The sequence below is a fragment of the Nyctibius grandis genome, chromosome 4 (assembly GCF_013368605.1).
Source record: "Nyctibius grandis isolate bNycGra1 chromosome 4, bNycGra1.pri, whole genome shotgun sequence".
Lineage (NCBI taxonomy): Eukaryota > Metazoa > Chordata > Aves > Nyctibiiformes > Nyctibiidae > Nyctibius > Nyctibius grandis.
Window position 1 is genome coordinate 72,486,495 of NC_090661.1, and position 17,741 is coordinate 72,504,235.

The 17,741-nt window shown below is 38.3% G+C and overlaps 1 protein-coding gene across 1 annotated transcript in view; it reads right to left on the bottom strand.

The window, feature by feature from the left end:
- The window catches only part of BICC1 (BicC family RNA binding protein 1), a 111,983-nt gene that overhangs the window by 36,236 nt on the left and 58,006 nt on the right, over nt 1-17,741 (bottom strand). The gene's annotated exons all lie outside the window — the stretch shown is intronic.

A 17,741-nucleotide genomic window follows, 5' to 3' on the forward strand; every position in this document is an offset into this window, starting at 1 on the left:
AGAACCCACAATGCCTGGGAAAGAAAGAAGAAATAAACGGATGAAAAAAAGCTATAGTAATTGTAAGATCAGACTTAATAGAGGACTTAAAAAACAACACACAACCTCCCATCAAAAATAACACCATTATATCTTCACTGCACACAGACTCATATTCAAGGTCATGATTTTGATGCATAAGCCTCAAGCTAATTTTAGTGTCTTACACACAAATTTGCAAAAAAAGTCATTGTGGCTGTGTTTTGCAAAATAAAAAGCATCATAACATCTGACTCATGAGCCTAAATGCATGCCTCAGGCTCAACCTTCTGTGCAAATTCTCCCACACCCAAACCCTTCTAACTTACTTTGCATCTTCATGCTCCCTGATTACTGCTGCGCCTTTTAATGTCTTATTGCTCTACTGACCACATTCCACTGTGTGAGCTGATTTTTATAAAGCCGTTGGAAAGTATTAATTCTGTGGCTGGAACAGGAGGATGCCAGCCAGTCCTTCAAAGACTATTGCACTAGATACACCAAGTGCAACAGGACAAACAGAACTGTCCTCTTGAGAATCAGGATGAAATGAAATGCTATCAGAAGATGTAAACAGATGGTTCTTGATAGGACATCAGACACCTGGTGACTAAAGCCAAGACAGCCAATAGTCTTTTTGGTTACGATTACAAATACTCTTATTTTCTCTGCTTTAGTATCACACTTCTACAGAGCAAAATGAATCCTCCGCATAAAAGTTTCCCTTTCCTGGAGTATTATATTTTTAGAGGTTCTTATTTCAATTGTATTTCTGATGAACACGGTGAACAGGTTTTTTGTTTTGTTTGGGGTTTAGGGGGGTTTGTCTTTATTTTTTTTTTTGTAAATAAAGAGAAAAATAAGTTCAATAAACAGCTGTGCAATCTTGAGAGCTAACCAAGTAGCAACAGCTACATTCTTATTTCAAGTTACAGCAAGGCATAGTCAGATCACGCATTATGAGTGTATGTGCCTTTCAAAGGGTACCTCTAAGCTTTCCACCCCAACTCAAACATAGGGGGCACAACATCAAGCAATTAAATCAACTGCCAAGTAAAGATCTGAAGCACAATGAACATAGTGCAAAGATGCAACACCCCGCAGAGAAGCGGAGCACCCCAGTGAGGAGATCCCCATCAGCAAACAGCCTCTGCAAGAGCAGGAGATCACAGGCAGGTTCCGATGAGCTCATATTGGAGGCAGAGCAACAAGTAGCTCAAAAGCTGGAACAGGAGGTCTCAGAAACAGACTGGTGCCTGCTGAGGCTGGAAGCCTAAGAGCAGGAATAGTTATAACCAGGGAATATGAATGGTTATGTATGACCAATTGGTAGATGGTAGAGAGATGTTTCTGGCCACTGCATTGTCAACAGTATGATTTGAGGAAATATTGGAAACGCCAAGCATAAAAAGCCCCATTAGATGGTTTTACTATTTGCACTTTAGTGAACTATGGTTAAAGACTGGGTTTAGAGCTCTAACACACCTTTTACTACTCATCTTGAACACACATTATTTACAGTATTTACTTTTTCTTATTTATAATAAAAAACACCTGTATATTTTGAAAAGCGATTGGCTTTGCTTGTAAATCCTAGTGCATGATGTATCCACATCAGCTGCCTGCGCAGTGTTGGTACACGGAGCACGCAAACACACAGAGGCACGATAAGGACTCACAACAGCACAACACAGGGGTTTTCTTACAGTGCTGACAATCCAGTAAAGCTCCAGTCTAACAGTCCCACAGTCTATTACTGATTTAATGACTTAGTAGTCTCCTATGAAAGCAAACTCAAGTGCAAGCCAATCATACTCACTGCCTAATTTGTCTTTTCATCTACCATATACAAATAACATTGCTTACTATACAAATAACATTGCTTATATTGATAGATACTATGGAAGAAAAACCTGCTTAACTTTTTGAAGCTATAAAGAAGGCAGTCGTTTTCTTTTTGATACAGAAAGTTAGATCATTGTCATGTACATTACATTTCTACATTTTGGGTTCAAAATTTGGAATGTTAGATATCAATACATATTTTGAAGTTGTGATAATATTAAGTGCATGAAATTTGACTCAAAACTGCTATGATTGTTATCAACTAGTTTCTGCCATTCACTGAACAAGATTATTTCTTTTTTTTATTTTTTAAAAGCACAAGGTGTATATTTTTTTACAGCCAGCATGGCAATGTAATAGCTTTTTCCATGCATCACTGCTGTGCAGGCTGTAGTCTCCAGGAAGAAAAAAGCAAACAGGCAGATAAGGGAAGTAGTGTTTCCGTCTTCCTTCTAAATCCATTTGTAATGCATCTAATCAAGAAAAAAAAAAATAGACATCTAGTGGAAATTTATGACTATTGAAAACTTCAGGATGCTTTTATACAAACAATTTTTGATGGGATTACTGAATTACACATTCTAATCATAGAATAATGTACTGTTTCTTGGCTTATAGCACAGTAATGTTCGTATGGCACTGCAGCAGTTGTCTATCTTACATTAAAAGGTTATCCTTATCCACAGATATTAAATTATTTTCTCCAGAATGACAGGCAGTTTGCAGCTGATCTGGGAAGTGAACCTTCATCTCCTGAGGACCACTGATCTACTTAAAAGCTTCTGCATTTCTTTTCAGGGCAGGTGTCATAGCAAGTAAACAACCCACTACTCACATTGTTCCTCCGTAATTTCTTTGTGATATGCTTAAAAAAAAACACCTAAAGACGTCAAGTGTTGCCTTCTACATCAGGAAACCATCCCTGAGCTGTTCGCAGATGAGTTTTCTCTGCATCTCTTCCAACCACCTGCCTCTCTCCAGTATTAGACCAATAGCAAAACTCACCTCTAAAAAATTAATCTCCTGTTGAGCATCTGTGTGATGCGAATTTCAGCAGTCATTCTGATAAATTTGCTTTTTGTGTGCCCCAAAATTGAGTTTAAATAGAAGGATGGGAATCACAGAGCGGAAGACTGTCCCTCTCTAGTTTACATGTAAATGCAGTATGGAGCATATTGCAAGGTATCTGCTAACAGCCAGAAGCTCCCAAAACCAATACGCTAGCTAATTCCAGTTTTTGCTGAAAGATTGTGACAAATTTTTATTCCCAAGTAATTTGATTAGAATGATAAGAGTTTATATTACTACATTCCAGAGCCTGAAATTTCAGTTTTTACTCCAGTTACTGCCAAGCACTCTCACTGGATGTCAAGTCCCTTGATAATTCCCTTCACATTACAACTGTGTTTGTATTTTGGCTCTCTCTTATCTGCCTGAGTATAAGCAAATTGCTGTTCTTTACGGCAAGTACAGCAAGCCCTAATCAAAAATAGAAAAACCCAAAACTTTGTTCCTACTCTTCTTACAGGAATCAACACAGTTCAAACCACTCTGCTGTAAATTTACTTAAAGTAGTATGCCCACCTTCTGGCTCCTTTGCTCCTTAGAATTTATTTCCTTAAATCATTTAGAAACGTGACCATAAATGTATGGTATCTTTCTCTGAGCTGATACAAATTCATGATTTCATGTTTCTACATAAAATCAGCATTTGTTGCTGTAGGCACACACACACCAAGGCACAGAAGAATCAACAAGCTAGCCACAAACAAGATAAAAGGCTTAAGCAAATGTGACTTTCTTTAAAAGCACTTTCAGTTGTCACCTACACTTCACGCAAAGGGGGGAGAATCACTTGATCTGGCTGGTTTCTGAAATGGTAGCGAGCTGGAGGCTCACTGAAATAACTCCAGTAAATGAAGTATTTGCTGCCAGCTGCTGACACAAGGGATGCTGTGGATTTGTGCGTGTCTTAACTGCTATGATCGAAGAGAATCACCATGAACTCCTGCGGCCAAGTTTCAAATGGCCTGGGACAGTCTTCTGCTCATTTATTTATTGCAAAACAGGGGAGAGTCATCTATGCTTGAGTCAGCTCCTCCAGAAACAAAAGAAATAAACGAACCTGTGATCTAAACACAACGAACGGTTCTTTAATTTTCAAAGTACACAATTATAGGGTTTGGGGAATTTTTCTTCAGAATTTGAGAAACAGCGTGCACTGACAGTTTCTCATTTACAGAGAAAGTTAACAAAAAACAGATGTAGCTCATAATACAGCAATTGCAGTACATGCTGTAATTAATTTGGCATTCCAAACAATAAACACAATGTCAGCAAGAGACTTGCTTTAAATCAATTATGCATCGATTGCCTTAGCAACACGTTACAGAAAATATTTACCATTTACAAAGTTGCGTCAAGATAAGCAATAGTTTAAAAACTGCAACAGGTAGTCTGTAGGTTACTTAAGAAGCTTAGCAGCAAGTACCTAAGGCGGATACTCGGAGAACTATTAAAGCTACAAAGATTCTTTTTCCTCTATATATTCACAAGCCAAACAGCATAAACACAGAAAACAGCTGAACTTTTCCAGCTTTATATCTCAGCCTGAAGAGCGCAGCCACTCCCAAAAGAAAATGCATATTTTGTGTGCATGCATGCATTTCAGATTGCAAAACAGGTAAATATTGTCAATCTTGGCAACTTATAGAAAAACTAGACTAGAAGATAGGGAGGTACACGAAATTTGGGCCTTCAGGTAGAGAATATGTCTCCTTAGAAAAAAGGGTGGCAGTGAGATGCTGAGAAACTCAAGTCATCTTTGTTTCTATACTCACAGTTTAAAGTAAAAAAATTCCCAGTATTAGTTTTCCACTAATTGTTTCTCTCTAACAAAAAAATACAAAGCCCAACAAAACTACAGCCTCTTTGCAGCATCTCCTACGAATCTGTCATGTCCCATCAATTTAAACCAGGAAAATGCAAAGCAACAGCTGTGGATAAACAACATAAAACAGCTGAAAATTGTCCCCACAGTTTAGCTGTCTAAATATTTGTGAGAGAAGACAAATTTTCCAGCAAAGTCACAAAGTCAAATTCTAGCTCACAAGTATAGTAAAAAAGTAAAAATTGATAATTCAGTTGATAAGAAATTGATAAGAAATTTATGTCATATTCAAAAAGTTGCCTTCAACTGATTTTACTCTGGCAAATTTCAACCAGTTCTTGTTTACTGCTACTACCAGGCATAACAGTCACTCCAAAAGTTACCTGCAAACACAAGACTTATAAAACAAAGACGCTGCTTGAGAGAAACTCAAAAATACAACCTAGCACTCCCCATACGCTACCATGCCAGTTTAACTCCTGAATGTCAATGCTGGGCAATGGATTATGTCAATATTTTAATTAGCAGCTATAGACTTACATACCTCACTGTCTAGATAAACTTTAGCCTGCCCATAACAATGGGAAAAAAAAAAAAGCTGTATCACTAGGATGACTGAGCCAGTGGCAACTGAGGAAGGTCAGCAAGGGGAAAAGTCCATTTTAATAGCAGGAAGTAGAGAGATGCAACATTTTCAGAACAAAACTCTTCAGTGGCACAAATACAAACTCCATCTCCCAGAAGTCCCACTTTACTCATCCAACCCTCTGGAGTCCCACCTTCCTTCAGAGAGGCACAGCCGGTTTAAAAAGCAAACTCTCCATCCTCTGACAGCAATTTCAGAACCTGCCCTTTCAACTCAGCACGAATCCGAGAGCTGCTTGTCCTACAGCTTCCTTCTCCTCTGCTTTAGCGGGTGGTGAAGTGTGGACATGCAGAGCTGTCATATGGCTACCTACAACCAACCACTCTGATCCTCTCCAAACACCTGCTCTGTACCTGACCGGCTTTCCTCCACCTAACAAGGCAGTGGAAGGCCAGGGGAGGCATGGCTGAGCCGCTGCGTAGAACAGCCTTGGTCCAAAACACACAACAGACCTGGGTACCCTGCCATCCACTAGCAAAACTGACTGGGGCAGCACAATATTCACCACTTGGTTTTAAACACCTAGGCATTGCTAACAGCAGAATACTGGCTGTGAAATAATACAACTACACACAGTTGGGGCTGTCGCAAAAACTTAAAAAAAAAAAAGCCAAAATATTCTGCAGAGTCTCCCTTATGAGGAATACCCACCCTGTCCCCAGCACCAACTTTCACCCCAGCTTCGTACTCGCATCCTTTCCCTGCCAGCAGTCAAGAACAGAACAGCAAAGGACACCAATTGCAGACACAGATTTAGGAACCTAAATTTAGGCGCTCAAATGTAAGTTACCAGACGTTCATTTTCAGCTGCTGCTGAAGTCGGTGATGACAGTGGTTCAAGTTTTATTTACTGAAATGACAAAAGAGGAAGCAGCAAAAAATATGCAAAAAAAAAAAAATAATCCCTGTCTGTCATTGTATATTGGGGGTGGAGGGGGGAAGGGAAGAAAAAGTTAATTGCCAAGAGTTTCTTACTTGACAATTTCTTCCTTTGGGTTGATATGCTACTTACAGTGCTAAGTAGTATTTTTTTAATATAATGAGTCACCTGATTAAAGGCATAATTTGTTTTGTCATAAGCTCATAGACTTCATTATCTCATTTGTCCTGCATTTTACCAATAATCATGCTACAAATGGCCTTCTCTATAGCAATTTTTGGGGGTTTTTTTTGGTGTTTTTTTTTTTTTTCTTCTAACCCTCTCACTCTGGATGAACCCCATCTTTACTTACAAAATCCAAAAGTCTGCTCCCCTCCCTACTGCACAGGTATGCGCTGTCGTGGCTGTTCTACACGGATTCCTCCTTGCAGCATCCTTCAGTAAGCATCTAAATCAGGATCAGTTCTTTCAAAAAAAAGTCTCAGAAGTGAAGGACTGAACTATTACAGGTGGTTATTTAAGCCACCTTTGTGTCAGGATCTAGTATACTAGAGCATTGTCGATAGTTATTTTATCTGTCCTGAAAAATCTCTGCTAGTAGGGATGCCAAAGGCAATAATTAGTTATCCTTGTCCTCCCTAAAATCCAAGAGACATCTCTGTGACAGAAATGTTTGCTTTTAATCCTGTCCTAGGCAGACACTGATAATTATCACCTCTTTTCCAATTCCCACATAGTCTTCATTGGTTTTTTTTCATTATATATAACATTACATTTTTTAAAAACTCTTCCCAATCCTTGTTTTCAAAGTGTCTCCTTTGCTTTCCCCTGGATTTTCTTCATATTGTCCAAACTCTGAAGATCAGCCCTGTTAACTGCTATGATTTCACAGGTGAAACCTCAGCAGTACTAAGTTGCACAAAATAAATGTGTCTTTTATTTACAAACCATGAGCCTGAATATACATTCCAATTTGCTTTATTCTGGGACATGGCCTCACACTCCAGTGCTTGTTTAATCTGTGGTACACAATGATGTTTAAACCCCTTTCTTCAATACTGTGCACCTGCTCTTTCTTCTCCAAGCAGCCTGTGTTGGGTTACCATTACTGAGTTGTTACTAATTTTGCATCATTTCTCCAATTTGAGTGTGAATCATGTCCTCTGTCAACTTGAGGCCAGTTGTAAACTTTATAAATACACACTATCCCATCAATTAATGATCAATGAAAACATTGCCCAGTACGGAACAGTACATCAGAATATCTAACAGAAGGAAGATGCTACATTTCAATCCTTTTACGGATGGGAAGTCACTGGACCTCCTTAGGTTTCAGGCAAATTTCCTGCAAACAGAAAAGAAAACAACAAATACTGCACCCAAACAGTCATGTTCAGTGTTTTTTCCCCCCTCTCAGAAAGCATATACTCATTCTGAAAGTTTTGATTTCTTTGAAGTGACCAAATGTGTATCTATAAGCAAGTCACTTCATGTTTGTAATTCTCCACGTGACGGTACCCACAGGCAGAAAAGCTAACATGAGCTTAACTTCTCACTGCACTCCATTACAATAGAAACAGGAGATAAGAAACATACACAGGAATGTATTTTGCACATGTATAGCTTAGTATAACTCTACAAATTGATTGCTAAAAATCTTGGTGGGAAATGTTTGGCATTACAATATTTTAAGCAAGTTCCACAAAACAGCTTGTGTTGTCTTGAAGCCCAGTATTTTCTCAGCTTACTTTCTTGGCTATTCTCCTCCAGCATTGCGCAACCAAGCGATTTACATTATTTGACATTGCACTGGACAAATCTAATAAGCTGGATGACAGTTGCACTCAAATTTAATCCTTTTTATTGCCATTCTGTTTTACTTGCACACATTCTAATTCTGTTTTGTGATTTTTAGCAGAAAGTGCCAATATCGTTAACTCCCACGGACTAGAAAACACTGTTTTGCATTCCCAGTATTTTAAATCATACGTATGTTTTGATGCAAGATGAGACATCTGTTAAATGTTTAACAAATTGAAATTGCAGTCCTCTAAACTGCATCTTTATGGAAGCAGCACAAAGATATTAGAGATGAGAACAGTGACATGTTAGATATTTATCACTGGTCTAGGACAGTGATGAAAGTCTGCATCAATACAGTGGTGTTTACCAGCTTTTCCTCAGGATATTCATCAAGCAGAAACTTTGGAATTGTGTCTGATCTCATTTCCAGGACTAAGATATGCATTGGAAGTCCATGCCAGACACCTATGAACACTGGGCTGTAATCCTCCCCTCCACTTCTTAGTATATACATTTTCACTCGGTCCTTCCCCCACATCTTCCTCTTTCCACCTCCCATCTGTTTTCACATTATCTTTATACTATCTTCATAATTTACACTTTATTACTCTGCTCTTTCAAAAGCCTCATTTCTTTAAGACTCCCACTGTAACCTCATGTTTCCTGCCATTCATTTGCTGAATCACATCTACCTCTCCCCAGCTGTCTTCAGGCTCTTCATCAGTCTCTCATTTCTTCTCCATGTCTCTCTCTTCCCCCACTCTACTTCATTCCCAGCTTTTCCCTTTCCCACAGCTTTCCTCCCATTAACAAGAAATCATTTGCCTTTCCCTTTCACGGGGGTTAATATAGGGAATGTATGTTGCCAACAGCCCTCCGTGACTAGCCTTGCTTGATAAACATTGCCAGATGGTATCAGTCTCACTAGCTAAACTGTACCACTTCAGCAGCTACAGTTGCCACCACACAGCTGAAACTACAGGCTACCAGAGCTCTCAAGAAGCACTTACCATAAAATAACAATTATTTTGTAACTGCTAAAAATCTAGGGGGGGGGGGGGGGGGGGGGGGGGGGCAGAGAAAAAAAAAATAAAAATCACAAGAACACTATTTATGCCCTGGATTTTGTTCTCTTGAGATCTGACTTGCTTTACAGGAAATGTTAGTCTTGCCAATAATCAAGGAATAAAATGACTAGCATAGTTTATACAAAGTTAAGTTTGTACAGATGAAAAGCTTAAAATTCTGAAAACCATATTATAGTTATTTTTCAGATATTCCCTCCTACTGCTACTCCAGAAAAATCATATGATTCAAATTATAGTTTCCAGAGGAAGTCATTAAAGAGACTTTCTATCAATGATGGTTCTGTATGTTTGCACTTGGTCTTTGGCACAGACTCAGTCTATATTTAGAATGCACACTATAAAGAATGTTTGAAACCAAAGAACTTTAAAAAAAATAATCATAATTTCTTTCATAATACAAAGAGATCTGCAGAGACAGGATGGTACTCACTTACACTGTAACTCTAGACAGTTTATAGGAGTTGCCCAGGTTTGAGGAGGGAAATGCAGCAGCCAGTCCTACCTGCAAGTGCTACGGTCAGCAGGAAAACCTGGAGCATCAGGTGAGGCACTGGCTTTCTTTGGGGAAGATTGGTTGTTGGGTGGCAGTTACAGAAATACAGTATCAAGAAACTGGAAAGACTATAAAAATGTTTATCAGCTACAGAATATCACACATTAGGTATCATTCTTTCAGAGTATTTCCAGTAATACTGGTGGGCATACGACTTTTTGTTAATTATATTTTTTAAAACTGTGACGAGACCCTTAAGTGGATTTCTGCTATGCGTGCTAGTTTCTCCACGCTTTTGAAAGCTGTTTTGGGGTCCTGGCCTCCTCCACTCAAGCCATTTTTGTTCCAAATCAAAACAAAAATTTCAATCGTGTTTACTAACCTAACACATCGTTACCACTCACTGACCAATGTTTAATGCATACCTCATGTGCTTAATTTAGCAGCTTCAACTAGGCTTGCAATAAGTTTTTCATATTAGTGTAAAATGTTTGCATACAATAATGCATTAGATTGGCGTCAATAACTTCTCAACATCCCTTGAAACCTTCTGAACCATTATGATTTAAACACATGGAAGCAGGAGTGAGTTATATGTAAAAAAAACAAAACATGACACTTCCCCTTTCTCAACGCTGCTCCAGCCAAACCGAGGAAAAAGTACATGCTGAAAAGCAAAACAATGAAAAAATACTATGGGCTTCAAGTGACATTTGACACCCAGAGTTTATCTTCTCTTATGAAAAATACTAAAGAGTATGAATAACCCATTCTCAAAAGAAAGAGTATTAATGAGCGGTAATCGTTAACAAGCAGATACATACAGCATTGCAAGCAGATGACTGCAGCCTCCTCAAGAGCTGCATCCTAAAGCCTGACAGACTAAAAACCTGACTGACTGCTGGGAGTTACCCAAGCAGCATTTTCTGTATTCTGAAGGTCGTCACTGACAATGCAGGCTATTAATGCATTTTTGTAACCTTATTCCTTTTGAAAATGCCTATTTGATTTATATCAGAGCAAGATCAAGTCAGATAAACCAATTTTAAGCAATTCAGAAGACATAAATTACAATCCAGCATAATTAAGAGAAAGGCACAAAATAACGGAGCAAGTTCTTCTCTATCTTATAAAGAACTTCCAAAACAAAGGTATTCTGAATTTCAGATTATGTAACTGATCAGTTCTATTTCACTTAAGTTGCATGATTTTAAAAAAGCTACATAAGATGCCCCATTGATAAATTAATCCCCTTTTAGCTATGAGGAAATGCAAAATAGCATTAGTTTTTCTGTAGAAAGGTCAAGCACAAAAATAAGTTTAATACCATTCCAAGGAAGAGAAAAAAACTTGCCATTTCCCAGATCATGTACCACATCTGACTGAAATTTTATTTTATGAAGCAACTGCAGATACAAGAAATGATTTTTTTTCCCCTCAATTCTTGTTAGCATTTCAAGAAATATTACAGAGCATCCTTTATCTCCTGACATGACTACCTTCAATATGCAGAAACATACTGTTGTGAAATTCATGTGCTTCTAAGATATGAGCATAACTTTTAAAAGTCTACTTATACACACAGTTATCAGCTGGACAATTGCATAACAGGATGAATCTTTTTTTCTTGTTTTTAGTGAGGTCAAATAAAAGCTGCAAAGGAATTTTGCTCCACACAAAGAGCTGACACAGAATACCCAAACCAACGGTTCTGTTGTCACGGGCACCAACAAGGAAAAGGCATTTAAATGCCAAGATTTTTAAGAAAACCTTTACTGACCTGGTATGATGTCAGACCTACAACTTTATACCTTGGGAACCAAAACTAAATAGCTTTAAGAAAAATTCTGCTGACAAAAGAGCACAGGCCTCAATAAACCAGCATCCCTGAATGCCCTCTCCATCAGTGAGTTTGACACCAGGGCATGCCAGGCTGGAGGGCTGAGCTGCCTAGCAGGTAGCTATGGAGGCAGAGGGACAGACCTTAAGCACGCAGTAAGGCAAGAGAGATAAGACCACAAAATTGTGCTGCTTAGCAACTGTGAAAATAGTTCCGCCTCCCCTCATTTCATTTCTAGCAGAAGTAGTTACCAGTCTTCCCTTTAGGATTACCTGGAAAATGCACAACCGAGTGCAGCTTTATTGCTACTCGCAACATAGAGAGTAAGGCTGTCCTAGGAGTATGGTGATCAAAACCACTGTGCCTACTGCTATTGTATGAAGTTGTCTCAAATTGATGCACTAGGATCCCGTTTCCACTTACGGATAAGAAAGACATGTGGAGCAACTTCAAAAGCTCATCTTACAGCACCTTTCTGCTGACTTATGTGTAACCAAGTGAAGAGCTCCTCTCCTGAGGGAACAGGTTCCTACAGCACAGTCATCAAATCATCACCTCCACCCACCTTACCTGATCGGTTATTGACAGGGACCATTTCCCTTGCCCTGTAAAGGTGGTGATCCACATGAACAAGGCAAGGCGCCCAACAGCACTGCGAGAGCCTAGAACAATCCTTGGGTCGGCAGCAGTGACAGAGCTGCTGGCAGAGCTCCAGCTGGTATACCGTATGTGATTTTCTTTGTGAGAAGCAGCATCACATTGAGCAATTTGAACCTGTATTTCTATTCATCTGCACTGAAACCAATGCTGAGACAACAGAAATTAAAACTTTTATCATGAACCAATTCAAAAGTTACCTTTTTTTTAAGCACTTAAGCATCTAAGCACTTCAGAGGCTTAGGTGCTTTCTTTTCTGCATCACTCTACATCCCTAGTTAAAGATGATAGAATAGGCTGTGGTTGTTCAGAAGCAGACATCGCTCCACATATTTTCAGTTCCTATCAGAGTTAGGGTACAGCCTTGCAGGACAGTTGGCACAATTTTCAAAAGCATCTTCGTGGATTAGGAGTTAGTTTGTCAAAAAACTCCATGTAACACTGCAGGTCTCCAAAGGACTGATTAGTTTATTTTCCCTCTGCCCCCCGCCCCCCCTTTTTTTTTTTTTTTTTTTAAGTGAAGCTTAAGGCTCTAAGCCAAATAAGTGGCTATTCATAGGTAAGAATTCATAGGTAAGAATCTAAGGTAGGAAAATTAGTTGATTGTATCCCATGTTCACTCTCTTCCACTCTATTTAGGTTTTTTTTGTGAGAACAGCAGAAGCTACAATTATTGTAACTAGAAACAGCACACAAAGAGATGAAAGTAGGTCACGCACAAAACTTGACCAAAGCTATGAAAAATTACCATTACAGTACTTGTTTCATTAACACGCCTGAAGTATTTGGTAGTCCTGTGACGCCACGACCATCTCAGGTGGGGCTGGCTTAGCATTTAAGACGAACATGCAAAATAAAACTCAATGCATTATTGCACTTACAGAAACACAAACTATGAACTCTTTTTACGGTAATTTACAGTAAAGAGTATTTTTCTTAAGCTTAAAGACTGATAAATTAGCTACACAAATACATACTGGCAAGCATACAAGCAATTCCAGTATGTTAAGCTTTGTTTTCCATTATTCACCATGTCATTTTTTTTGCAGTTTCACAGGTTATATATGATTATGAATGAAAAGACCGTCATTTTAGAAGTGAATGAAATTATAGGAGGTCTTATGCACATGCAGACTTCTAATACACAATTTACATGGGCATATTCTTTAGAAAAGTAGCAGGGTTCACTTTTATATTCCACGAATTAAGATCAAATCAAGTGTAATTAAGAAATCTAGCCTTTGTAAGAAAGCGCCTTCATGCAACTTAAACCATCTCCAAAACAGACAGTCTTTAATTTCCTTTGAAGAAAAAAGAACAACCAATACCACACGCTGATGTGGCAGCTCAAGTTTATATACAACTGTAAATTCCCCATCCTCATGCACTGAGATTTAAGCCTCAATTTGCCAAGCACATTGTATATAATAAATACCAATTGATTTGAAGCATTTCTATGCCCAGGTTGAGGCCATAAACTGTCTAAATCTACATGAAGTAGTCTGAGAATATTCTTAAACTCAGTGTCCATATTCACAGAGTAGAGTTGCTTATTTTCCTCCATTACATATATCTAGATACATGCACACCTTCACATACACCTGTATTTTAACTTTCCAGACTATACTGATCTTCTCCATGAAGAATTTAATTCAAATATGAAAAAGGTGATATTATACTCCCTCACTACATTGTACAAACAGCAAAGAGGTTCATACACAACCAGGCTAGCCTGACATGATGAACTGTTGAGTTTGACAGAATTAACCAAAACACATTAGATACTTTTACCTGGTCATTTTTTGAAACGCCAGTTTTATATACATAGATTGGTTTAAAAAAAAAACAACAAAACAAAACACAAAAACAAAAACGAAACAAAACAAGCAATTCCTCCTTACCATTCACTTCTAGGAACACTTTTAGAAATGGTCTTATGATATTGAACAGAATGAAACCATTATTGAAAGCAACGCACAAGGACAGAATTCATTATAAAAGAGCTCTTGCTTTTTAAACCAACAGGTTTTCACAGCCCCATATTGGATTTTGGATTGTGGGAAGGTTGTGATGTTTATTTGCTTTTTTTTTTGGTTGGTTTTTGGTTTCTTGGGGCAGATTTTTTTTTTTTAATCCAAAGAGCCAAACAAGAAACACTAGCTCCACACCCACTATCAAAATGAGAAGGTAAAGGTCTCTGAGCTCAACAGGTACTCAACAGGGGTAGTTAATAGATGCTGTGTTGCCAACAACTGCAGTTTTTCCACAATACAGCTAGTTCCAAATTACTTTCAACAAAATTGAAACAAAATTCAAAGCAAGTATAATATATATATGCATTGTGAAAAGGGAAGAAACACCCCTAATCTCTCTTCAGCCCAGAATAATGAAGTCATTCAATGAAAATAGAGAACTAAAAAGCTGCAACTGTATTAAGTAGGGATAACATGTACATATAAAGCCCGAGAAAAGGAAAGCACTGAAGCTTTTAAAACTAAAGCAATCCCAAGAGTCATTGTTCTATATGCATACACACACACACGTATACAGCATAGCATTATATATTTAAACTGCAGAGTCTACAGTTTTCAACTTAAGCAGTTATATAAGACAAAGTAGTAAATAGCCTAAACCATTAGGTAATTTTTAGTTACTTTTATGCTTGTTTGACTAAACTCAGACTTGGCCAATTTCTCGGGAAAATTTCAGGTTATATAACTGCACTTTGCAAACACGCCAGCCTCTTAAGTACATCAAGCCACCTCGTATTTAGAAAAAGATTAAGTACCTAACTTAAAGTTTAGCAGCATATACTGAAATCTTTTTAGTATTCCAGCGATCCCTGTGATAATTGAAAGCAGAGAAATCTATTCGTTTCTCTAAATTTTTAATTTATTACAAAGTATCATCAATACAATGAGACACAATCTCCTGAAGTGAAGGCCAAAACCACTTTATGCCACACAGACACTTTTCACAGTACTCAGTTTCTCAACTGCTGCCTCATTAGCTTCATTGCTGTGCTTCGGGGTGTTTTGGTTTGGTGTTTTTTTGGGGAGTTGGTTGGTTTGTTTTTTTTTTGGCGGGGGGAAGGAGAATCCAGAGACCTCCAGACATACTAGAAGAGGTTATGATGCTGTTTAAAGCTCACGGAACTCCTACAGAACGATACTGCACGGGGTTAACTACTCCATTTTTACTGACATTTCATCATAGAACATTAGGTTTGAACATGACCATTGACAATGTCTTACCTCCATCCACTAACAGATTGGAACAAACAATTTTACGTGTTATACGTAAGGGTTTTTTTGCCATGTGTTTCACTGAAATTTCTACTTGGGAAAGGCAGTCACTCCTTTGTAAAACTCTGGGATTCAGCTCAGTTCCACTATTGAAAGCAATATTGCATAACAATCAGGGATGCATTTATGTTTTAAGTAATGATGTAATCTCTCCATGGAACACGTGTGTAAATTATGAAGTGTTTGCACATGGCACACTAAAAACTGGCAAGTACTATGCTGAACTGCTCTTATGTTAAGCACTTCTCCATGTATGATATTTTACTGTAAGAGATTTCACACAGAAAGCAGTTTTCACTCTTTTTAAAGCTTTTGTTGACAAACTAAATTGAGAAAATTAAGTATTTCTAAAGAGAAAAATGAATTATCTGAAAAGCATAAAATCAGACTGGAGTTTTATCAAAAAAAACTATGCCAGAAGAGTAAATAACCCAGCACTGTATTTGCATGCATTCACAAGGCTACACAGCCTGATGCCACATCTTTTCTTCTCTCCCTCCCTTCTTCCTCTCAAAATGTAAACTTCAGTTTTTATTACAATACTGGGAAACAATTGAAAGTTGACTTAAAGGTCTGAAGCAACAAAGAGAGATTGTATTTTACCTTACTCTTGATATCTAAGGCAGTAACTTGCATGCAAGTTTGGCCTTAAGTTCACCATGTAGTTACGTTTCTGTTTTAACAAAAAGGTAAGTCTCTAGCATTTATCATAATGCCTCCTGGAATGTGCAAAGCTCTTCCCTTGTGTCTAAACAACATTCAAATAAATGGGAGCAATATTTTACTAATTTGGTTGAAGTCTCTCAGTACAGTTATTTGCCTCAAACACAGTATTACAGTTGCTAACTTTATTTTGCATATTGTCTCAGCAGCTGAAGATGCAAAAAAGGAAATACTGGACTCTGCTTGCAAGATAGCTTGCAAAAGGCAAAGTTTAATGAAAAAGTGTGAAACCAAACTGCCCACCAACGAATGCCAGCAGTGCCCACTGCTAGTTACTTCTGCCTTCCTTCTAATGTCTTTAGTGCTGCTGTGTTTCCTCCCCTCCTGCCATTCTCCTTAGATATGAATTTGACATGCTATGTACTTCACTTGCCTTTGATACGTGCTAATGAAAATAGCATGTAGTAAATGTTTTGATAATGGAAAGAAACAGGAATAGAAAGAATAAGTAAAAAGAAAAATCAGGTGAGGAAAAAAATATACAAACAAAACATGGACTGGATTTCTTTTTCTTTAACCAACTTAAAATGCATCAGTAATAAGAGGGGAAAAACAAGAAAACACAAACAAAAAGCAAACAAACAAAAACCCGAGAAACCCCAAAACCAGAAACAGCAAATGAAAGAACAAGTGAAACAACGTAAGAGCAGCTCAAGAAAGAAAGAAAAGAAACAAGTGGGTAGCTTCAACAGATGACACAGATAAAGAAGAGCTGGAGATTGTAATCTGGAGAAAGCAGAAGAGGAATGAAAATATGGGAAGAACAGGAAGAAAGAAACAAGAGCAACAGAAGTTCAGTAAAAGCAGCCCTTTTTTAAAGTGAACAGTGAAAGAGACCCCAGACTTTTCCCCACTCTGTAAGCTCAATTTACTTTGCATTTCCCCTTACCACCTTTTGTAACCTCACAAAATTTCCCCTACTCCAACTCTCTGAACGAATTCCTGCCTAGAGCCACTAAGTTTCCAGGAGCTGAAATGATTCTTACGCTGGTTGTTACCCAAATGCTGTTTCAAGGCTGTCTGCATTCTGAGCACATGCATATCCCCACAACCTCTTTATGGCTGTTGAAATACAAAGGTACGCACCTATATATAGGGGGGTGGGAATTAAAAGGAGGAAAGAGTAAGGAATATGGGTGAAATCTAAACTCACACATACCCATTCCCTGAAGTTCCTAAAGAGCACCTGAAATTACCCTCAACAAACACTGCTGCTGAATAACATGGTGTTCACCTGCTCCCAGTGCATTAAGCACTACAGATTCATACAGCCATATGGTGAAGCAGACTGAGGATACAGTGGGTTAAACCAGCTAGCAACCACACTAAAAACCCAACCCTCTCCAATAGTAAAAAAAAAAAAAACACATGGGTAATTTTAAGTCCCCTGTGTGACCACATAAGCAGCAGTGACAGCAGAGCAGAAAGGGCTGGACAACAAGAACAGGAGAGCAGGACAGGTCAGTATTTTGGGAAGGGAGAGGGGAAAAAACATTAGCTTACGCCTGCTTTTGAAAGTGTTTCTGGAACTATAGCATCTGACGATTTAGGAT